Below are 10,145 nucleotides of genomic sequence, written 5' to 3'. Positions count from 1 at the left end.
TAGATAAAAGGGGCGGGGGTGTAGCTCTGTATGTTAAGGAAAGCTACATGTCCCTGCAGGCTTATGTTGGCGACCAGGGTGGACAGCTAGAGACCCTCTGGGTTAAAATTCACGGAGAACATGGCACAGGGGACACAACGGCCTCAGCCAGCTCCCAGACAAACTCCTTGTCAAGCTCTTGACTTTGGGTGGGAGGTCTGTAGTAGACTTCCACCGTTGTGTCCCCTGTGCCGTGTTCCCCATGAACTTTAACCCAGAGGGTCTCCAGTTGACCACCCTGGTCGCCAACATCAGCTTGCAGGGACATGTAGCTTTCCTTAACATACAGAGCTACACCCCCGCCCCTTTTATCTACACAATCCCTCCTGTACAGGGTATAGCCATTTATACCCGTGGTCCAGTTATGGGTGGAGTCCCATGATGGTGGGACTTATATTGGCAGAAATGTCAGACTTAGTAAGAGTTCCTTGGTACATCCAATGGATACTTCCTCAATATTACCATTCACAAATGAACTTGATGAAAGTTATAAAAGCTGCCAATCTGATTTGGTATATATTTTACTAAAAAAAAAAGGCATGTCTACACATGAATTAATGCGCTATAATTATGGTGCATTAAGTTTAGTACCTGTAAAAATAGGTCCTAATTTAATGAGCCGTAATTAGTGCTATTGCGCAGTAGTGCCAATGCATGTCTTTTATGTGACGCTGATGTGCATTAGACTAATTCTACTGTACAGTAGCCTGGTTTTGATTGTGGTGTGTTACTGTTCAGTGGAATTAGTCTGTTGCGCTTCTAACATCTCATGTGCATGTGCCCATTCAGAACCAATATATATTCTTTCTTTTGCTCTGTGGAGCTTATTTAACAGATTTTTAAGGCTAGAAGGTACCACTATGCCTCCTAATTCTGCCTTCAATTCCAGTGGCTGTGCTTTGATTAGAATACATCTTTTAGAAAAAAAAGAGAATATTAATTTAAGAATTTAAAGTAATGGGGTTTTTCCAGTGGTTAATTACTCTCAGGATTAAAAAGCTGTCCTTTTTGAGTCTGAATTTGTCTAGCTTCAATTTCCAGCCATTGAAACTCATTACACTTTGTGTGTTAGGCTGAGGAGTCCTCTATTTTCAAATTTTGCTTCTCCATGTAAGTCAGATTATGACCAAGTTATCCTTATCCATGGTTTTTTTTGGTGAACTAAACACAATAAACTTTTTGAGTCTTTCCATATAAGACATATTTTTCAGTCCCTTAATCATTTTTGTAGTTTTTCTCTGAACACCTCTCCAAATTTTCAAAATCTCTCCTGAAGTGTGGACATCATACCTGATAAGACAGTAGTAGAATGATCAGTATGAAGTATAAAGAAAATATAACCTCAGACCTCCCATTTGATATTCCTTTATTTATATGTCTAAATATTACATTGAGGCAAGGAACTCTTAGGGTGACATCTTTTATTAGACTGATTATGTGTAGGGATGAAGTTAGGCAAAATTTTGAATGCAATATCTTGCATCTAAAAGCTTGTGTAACTTTATCCCAACTACATAGTTGGTCCAATAAAATATATCACCCTAAGAAATCCTTGCCTCTTGCATAATTTCTGGATCATCATGGCTACAATATCACTCTTATACTACCGTAAGAATTCCAATATCTGAAGGCTAGAAAATGGCATTTAGAGGTTTGCTTTTGGGAATTGGCTTGTAGGTAAAGTAGATATGCATTAGAACACTGGTCCATGGGAACAGCAAGGGGCAATTGATTTCTAAAAGCCTGTTTGTGACAGTTTCTTCAAGGCGCACACTATGTCTAACATACAAGCAGCAAGCAGACACTGGACTGGGAAATTGAAGACATGTAGCACACTGTTCAATAACATGAGAAAGGGATTTGGCCATATTGGCCAGGTCATAGTGACCAGACTGCAGGGCCCTTGGGATTCTGTTTTGGTAGATGGACCAAATTAGAAGAAACCGGAAGGAACCAAATTAGGATGTGTGCATGTGATACGTTTGTGAAATGAATACGCTGACAGGGTAGAATGTGGACAGTATGACAACCACAGGGAGACCAATCAATGATGCCTAAAAGTGAAGAGTCATCACAGAGGAGAAAAGATACACAAGGAGGGATTTCAGAGCAGCAAAAGGTCCCCAAGAGGGGAACCTGAGGACACAATACACAAAGCACACACCACCAGTCCATCTCACCCACCCTACCGGGGGAGGGTGGGTCTCGGCCTCCAACCTCCAGGCTGCTGACATCTGACATTCAACCTCAGAGTGCAGCTCGCATACTGGCCAGATGTACCTTGACTCTGTGAACCCTGGAACTGGTAGATATAGAACTGCTTGCATTATTTTTATCTCCTATCACTGTGTATCAATAAATTTTGCCTATTATCAAATGGCGAGGTCGTGGTCGATCTGAGGGTTTGGGTCTGCCCAGAACAAGGTATGTGGGTTATAAATCCAGTGCCAACACTATCCTTTTTGGGCAGTTTTGTACTGAGAACTTATGTTCAGCTGATTATTCTCTATGACCCCCAGGTATTCTGCAAAGTCACTGTTTCCTTGGAGAAAATTGTTCTACCTCTGATTAGTCTTTTACTCCTTGACCTCTCAGTTCTATCAAGTTGGATAACCTAAGCATAGGGGAGTCACTAATAGGTGTAGAACTAATTTGATAGAGCTGTCTCTGCTGGTTTCTTCCACACAACTTTTTAATACTGTAATAAGCCAGGATATGTAGCAGATGGCTGGAGAAAACAGAGATTCTAGTGCAGTAAATCTGGAATTTCTCAATCATGTTTTTCAGACTGACCCTGGCCAATGGTTACATTTTGCTTTGTAAGAGACTCTCATCTTTACCTGGAAGTTGAAAACTGACCAGAATGAAGTGCATGGTTTTAGTATTTTTTATGTACAGATCTAGCCTGTGGATCCAGTTGAACATAGCCTGGCTATGATGTAGCAGAGACTGTCAGGAGACACTTAAAGTAGTCTCTCTTAAAATGCTTCTCAACATTATTGTAGTTAAACATACTTAATAGTAAACTTCCATAATGGATTTTTTTTTTTTTTGGGTATTGGTGCTTTGTTAACTTTCTTCTAGTGTTCTGCTATCTCAAAAAATTAATTTTGTTTTATTAAAATGTTGTTATTGTATTTGTTAATTCTAAGGGCTACATAGCAGAAGTCTGTACAGAACTGAGTCCACTGATAGGAGGAAATAAAAATGCAGTAGTGACTAACAATGCAGTAATGGCTAACAATGCCGCCTTTTCCACTGGCAACCAAGGAACTACAATTCCTATTCATTTTAGTAGTTTTAAAAAAATGACTGTTGACCATCAGTAACATACATGAACTTTTCATACAAATATTAGCAAATCATGACCACATAATTCATTTAAACAGAAATACGGAGCTCATGTGTGATTTATGAATTAACATTTGCCAAAATTAGTGGGGGAAAGAGTGTTTGGGGCAGTATTGCAACAGGCAGAGACAAACTGACATTTACTTTTCATCAGTACGTGGCCACATGGTTTCAAATGATCTGTATAGAGTATATGTACAGAATAGTAAGACTACAAAGAAAATTTTAAATTACTTTAAAAAATGGAAGCTATTCTAAGCTGTTCCCACATAGGGAAAACATAGGGATACTTTTATTAGAAGGAATGTTAGTACTTGTGAATTAACAGGTGCCATAGTTTTAACAGGGAATGTGCAATTTTTTAAATTCAGTAAGGATCAACAAGTCAGTGATGAGGACGTTGAGGAGGGAATAAGTGAATATCAGGTGGGCTGTTAGCTGGTAAGTGGCTTCTGTGTTGTTTTGGCAAAGTATCCCTAGACTCAGTGGCTCCAGTCCCAGCAGGAAACGGGTCTGCCCTACCAGATAGCTCAGGAAAATCAATCTTGAAAGACTAGTTTCAGACCATCTGGAGCCAGATGGCAAACTTTAGGCTAAGGAACTTAAAGGGAGATAGGTTGGACTCACTGAAATCACTGGGAGTTTTGCCATTGACTTCAGTGGGGACAGGATTTTACTCAGGGTTTTTTTGTTGGTTTTTTTTTTAGGCAGAATCACTAACCAGTACAGAAACCTTTGGGGCTGAAAGCTGAACACTGCAGCAAAAAAGGTGTGTGGGCTGTACTGGAAATAAGGCACAGGATTTTATGAGAGCAGATGGTGAAAAAATTCTTTGCTATTACCTAGTGTGTGAGAGCTTGAATTGTGTTAAAATCCATTCTGTTCAAAGTCTGTCTGCAGGAATTCTACATTTCTAAATAAAAGTGTAATAGGATAATTTAGTAATTTGGTGTCTGTTCTCTACTCATTTTCTCTTCTTAGAGAAATTACTAGGATCTAAGTGCACTAATCACTCAGTGTCGTGACTACATATATTGCCGAATGATTCTTGCATTCATTGCTAAGCTGTTGTTTCTACTGGGCATTTTGATTCTAGCTCATGTTTTGTTCAGCTTATTTACTGAATTATCAATCTGTTTGTTCAAATTGAAGGACACTCTATTTATGATTCCTCCATTGAAAAACTCCTCCATAATAAAAACCTGAGGTGTTAGAATTATAAATAAGGGTCCTTGTATCTGAGTAGCTTGATAATTCAGCATGGGGAAAAACATGAAGAAGACTTGAGATAAGAAGTCTGTATGTTCAAATGAAGTTTATTACACAGCAATAAAAGGGAGGAATTCTTAATAGAGAAATGTTTCATTGCATTTTTAAGCACAAGATGCTCAGTATAGCATATGTAATGGTAATGCAGTGGTCTCATTCGCTTAAGTTGCAGAGAGTTTCAAGGTAGTTAAATAGCCTAAGAATAAGACTCAGAGGACATTTATTAGGCTGACAGAAAATGGGATTCAATGCACTGAAGAATTTGTAGGTTGCTGGCATATATGTATACATAGGCACAATGGTGACAATAAAAGACTCATAGCTGCCACATGAACCCTCATAAAACATTTATTATGAGGTCGCTGGAGATTTTATTTAATTAAGCAAAATGGAGCTGAGATCACGGTGACTCTCATGAGGGCCTGTGATAACTTTCATGACAATTGTGCAAATACTTTACATCACAAATGTTTAAATACACAAGTAAAGTAATATCTTAATTTCACAAAGAGATCACCTATATGAACCAACAGAAAAAACTATTCAAACATCATAGGGTGCATGAATGAAGAATTTGTCAATAACATGCCTCTAGTTACTAGACTTCCAAGTTTTGTGAAATATATATGATAGGTAATGGAAATATTGGGCTCATTGAAGTCAGCAGTGTAGTTTCCTTTCACTTCTGTGGGATTCTATCAGGCCCCGTTTTGGTGTTTTATTGAATTATATCAGAAGATCAGTATTTATAATTTCTAAGAAAGCTTTACAACTGAGCACTACTTTACTTCCAGCTATATGGGTACAGTAACTTAGTGTACTCTGTACATCAAAATGCATTATTCTTCAATGTAGAAGAGTGGGGAGACCAGATGCTGCTTTTTAGTTTAAATCAAGAGAATTCCTTCAGCAACACCATATGTACATAGCATTCATTTCTTTAAAAAAAAAAGCCTGAAAGTACTTAGTATTTCTGTGTTAGAGGAAAGGCTTGAAATACGCTCTAGGTTAGAACGTTTTCTTATATATGATAGTATATTTCAGCTGCTGTCTATATTTCTTTCAAAACAGTAGTTACATCAAGGGTCTTCTTGACCTTAACAGCCCATTGAGGTAGCATGATTCAAGCATACTAGTTTCTGTAGCCTACAGCACAAAAGGGAGTGATGTGGCTGGCATCATGTCCAATTGCCTTTGACTCCCATCGAAATGACCAGGGACTATTTTACAGCTGCAAGGGAGGATGGGGAGGTGGCAGTCTTTGACAGAAGTCAGAAACAGGACTTTAACTCATGGCACAGGAGCCATAGCAAGATGTCTTAACTGCTTCGTTACTTTCTACATTTAAAATGGTCTCCTCTGTAATAGACTGCTTGCACATGCCACAGGGGTTTAATTTGGTTTAGTTCTCCCTAAATTGAAATGGTGGGTTTTTAAAAACACTGCTTCAATTTAGGGAGAATTAAACCTAACTAAACCTCCATGGTGTGTACACAAGGGTGGGAGCCCAATCCTTACCTGTCTCTTTGGCGGTGGGGATGTGGGAGGATGAGCTGCCAGCAGGCCGAGTGATCTCTGAGCTGTGCAGCGGCCCCCCAGGTGGCACCCGCCTTGGAGATGTTTTATCTTGCTATGCACCAAAGTCATTTAAAGCAGAATATGCCACCGGGCATGCAAACAGCAACACGATTAAAGTGGAATACACTGCTGAATGTGCAAACAGCAATGCCATTAAAGCTGTGCAAAGGGCATTTAAGCCACTTTAAAGGCCAATTTTGTAGCATGTACAAAGGCCCATAGATACCTGTAACTCTTTAACATGTATGATTTTTGGGGGCAGGACTGCTCCTTACAAGGTAGTTATAGAAAGAATAACACAAGAAGACAGGGGTTAGCTCTGTTAGTCTGAAGCTAGGCAGAAGGCAGGGTAGGCTGGCAACTTAGATACTAACTAGTTCAGAGAAGCATAAGCTTTTGTAGGAAAAGGTTTGATTTTGATTTATTTCTAGACACTGCAAGATATTTAATCATCACTGTCATCATACATCTAAGGCAGAAACATGTTTTAAAAGCAAACAGTGGGTATATTTCAGAAATACGTAAGCCTTCAGCTGAGAAGAAACTTAATCGTGGGAGCACTAGAGTCCACTAAGTCATCCCCAATATCCAACCTCTGCTTTCCTCCCTAAGGGCCTTTTACAACCTTGCAGGATATATAAATTAATCCAGAAAAAAGAATGCCACACTCTTGTGTAGCACAAATAACTTTATCAGAACAAGAACATGTCATGGTTAGTAAAATGGACTGTGACATGTTAGTGTGTGGATCTACATCAAACTACAAATGCCTTTTGTTTTATGAATCCCATTTTGTAAATGGTGCTGAGAGGACACTTTTGTTTTTTAACTTCCTTTTTATGCTGAAACCTCCAGGGAGTTGTCAGGAGAAATTCTTGCACCTCATTGATGACTAACAATGCAGAACAATCAAGGATTTTTAACCTGGAGCTCTCCCATTCAAACATAAGCAACCTAAAACAATGAGCTAGCTGCTGCCTGCCAGACGAATAAGCTTGTAAACAAGTAAAGATCACTTGATTTAGGAAATCTGAAGTCACTGAAGGCAGTGCACCGGTAGGGAGAAACTAAGGGTGTGTACCAGATTGTGCCCTAGATTTCAGCATCAGGTCTCATTCTGAATTCCCTCTAGGAGCCTTGCACATCTTACAGCATGGCTCTGTGGCCTGCATCCAGCCTATAGGCCTTAAGTTTTACACCCCTGACAATAAAACTTTGTGGCCTCCATGGCCCGAACAAGTGTCAAACATGGTGTTTGCACTTTGAGTGCCTAGAAAATCTAAGGCAAAGAGGAAGTACCATTATAAAGTATTTTAATTTTTGTACAGAGGCCATTAGGTCTTATCCAGTTATCCCACTTTAGAGGTCCATAACCTGTATTTCACTAAAGCATACCTTCCAGGAAGACATCAGATCTTGATCTGAAGACAACTAGAGATACAGTCCACCACTCATCTTTGTTGTTTATTCCAGTGGTGAATGAGCTTGTTAAAAATGTGTGCTTAGTTTCAGCTTGGGTTTGTCTGGCTTCAGCTTCCAGCCATTGACTCTTAAGCCTTTCTTGGCTAGATTAAAGAGCCCTTACACATCCAGTATTTTCTTTCCAGAAAGTTACTTTTAAATTATAATCCTTTCAGTTCTCAAATACTCTTTTTGATAAGCTAAACAGATGGACCCTTTTGTGTCTCCCATTTTAAGGCATTTTCAAAGTATTTCCACAAAGGTGGATACTACCACAAGCAGATGCAGGATTTCCTAGAGCTGGGCATGGCACCCTGTGGCAGGGTGCTCAGCATGCCTATCACTGTAAGAGGGGAAGAGGCTGCATGAGAAGCAGCTTGCAGGTGTGGCAGGAGGCAATTAGAGAGTCACCTGGCCATAAATGGGAGGTTGGCCTTGAAGCATATGAGTCCAGGGCTTGAGCTGGTCAGGCAGTCTAGTTCTGAAAGCCATGGAGAAAGGAGTTTCTGGTCTGCAAACATGTGAACTGAGGTAAGCCACTCTGGAGGTTTGTGAATGGGACTAAGGGGTGGCGGACGTCTCAACAGGCCTGTGAATAGAGAGGCCTGGGAGCCAGGGTTGGTGAGCCCATATCCCACAGGGGTGGAAATAGGCCTGGAAATAGAGAGGCCTGAGAGATGGGGCTAGATACCGGATAGCCTGGGGAGGGGAGGGACGAGCAGAGAACTGGGGAGTAAGGATGGCCAGGGTGCCTGTGGTCTCAACTGGCCTAGGGGTGTAGCCAGGGTCTAGAGAGACTGAAGGTCAAGGGCCACTGCCAGAGACCAAGGGGGGTCAGAGGACCTGTAGTCCAGGAGGGGCATAGATAGGGTAAATAAGCCTGGAGATTGTGGCCAGGGGCCTGGAGCCCAGGAGGGACAGAGATAGGAGCCTGATAGGGCAGGATGTGGTGCTTGGGAGTAGCCTGCAGAGGTGAAATGCCCAGATGGGGAGTGCAGACTGAGGTTCTGTGCTTGGGAATAGCTGTGAAAGGCAAAGTGCCAGGGTGGCGAAGGAAAGCCTGGAAGTTAGACCGGGGAGAGACTGAGCTAGGTGAAGTACCCAGGCAGGGGGGCCTAATCACAGAGACTGAGGCTACGGCCCAAGGAGGCTGGTGATGGACTCAATTGATAACATTTTCAAGGCATGGGCATGGTGCAAGGGATGGTTGGAGCTATGTTATAAACCCATAAGGCAAGGCAGAGACTCCTGAATACCCACAGGGATGGGGGATCCCTGGGGAGCCTCTCTTTCTAAAGATCTAAGAACAACAAGGCATTGCAGGCAAGGTAAAGAGGGAGCAAGCCTGAGGAGTGTGGGTGGAGCAGGGGCTGAGGACCACCAGGAGACATCGTAGACCCCCCTAGGTTGTGTGCTTGTTACACACACCACTCCTCAGACTATGGGGTGTATATGGGAGCAAGGCACTGTTTGAGCCTCTAGGCCAGCGGGAAATACTGGGGAGCCAAGCATGGATCAGGTGCATAAAGAAGGGGGACCTGCCTGCTGCTGCTGCTTTCCCCAGCTGACCCCAGCATGGGGACAGCACCATGGCTGCTCCTGCTCTGCTTCAGCTGGGCACTGTTGGAAGTGGCTGTGCATGGTGCCAGGCTCTGCTGGGAACAGGAGCAGCAGCATGGAGGTTCCTCCTTCTAGCACCTGTTCTCAGCCTTCCTCCTCCCCTGTGTCCCCCTGCTGACATGGAGCAAGCACTAGAAGAAGGAACCTGTGTGCTTCTGCTGTTGCCAGCCAAGTCTGGCGTCACAAGCCCCATTATATTTTTGTGGGGTCTTGTGAATGTTTTCTTGTACTAAGATGGCATGTGTGGTCTTGTAGGAAAGTCCATATTATGTTGTATCTACTTGTATTGCTGTTATCACTGTAGCAATTATGTTATGTTGTCTATATCCAAAACCATAAAGATATATGTATATGGCTTAGTCAAGGAAAGGGAGTGGGCAGAACTTTGCTTTGTGATTCTCAGACACTAGGTGCATCTACATGAGACACTGACTGGGCAGTAGCCAAAAAATACTGTGCAGTAGCGCATCACAGCATGGACAGTGCTAATACACTACTGCACAGTATTATTAATACTGTGCGGTAGCTTTACATAAAAGATGTTCGCTGACTCTACTGCACAGTAAGTCCAGTTATTGTGCATTTATTTAGTATTTGCTAATACAAGTACTATATAAATGAGCAGTTACAACTGTGCAGCAGCATCTTGTGTAGATGTGCTTTGTGTGCAAGAAGAATTGCCACTCCCAGACACAAGCAGAAGGAGTTGGGCACCCAAGTAATTCCTGTAATGGGAAAATTGTCTCTGCTATAGCAAAGGCAACTGAGAAGAATGGCCCATTAGACCAGAGGAATGCCTCATAACACATGGAGACCTGAAATTTCTG

General features: G+C 41.8%; 1 long non-coding RNA gene across 1 annotated transcript in view; it reads left to right on the top strand.

Moving 5' to 3' along the window:
* The window catches only part of LOC109304168, a 47,222-nt gene that overhangs the window by 1,080 nt on the left and 35,997 nt on the right, over positions 1–10,145 (top strand). Inside the window, exon 2 of the long non-coding RNA XR_002099317.1 lies at positions 2,827–2,907. This is a non-coding gene — a long non-coding RNA (uncharacterized LOC109304168). The remainder of the gene's footprint in view (positions 1–2,826; positions 2,908–10,145) is intronic.

Source organism: Gavialis gangeticus, unplaced genomic scaffold, assembly GCF_001723915.1.
Source record: "Gavialis gangeticus isolate Ggan-Ray unplaced genomic scaffold, GavGan_comp1, whole genome shotgun sequence".
Taxonomy (NCBI): Eukaryota; Metazoa; Chordata; order Crocodylia; family Gavialidae; genus Gavialis; species Gavialis gangeticus.
Note: the sequence above shows the minus strand (reverse complement) of the source record. Positions and strands in the feature narration are given on the sequence as shown.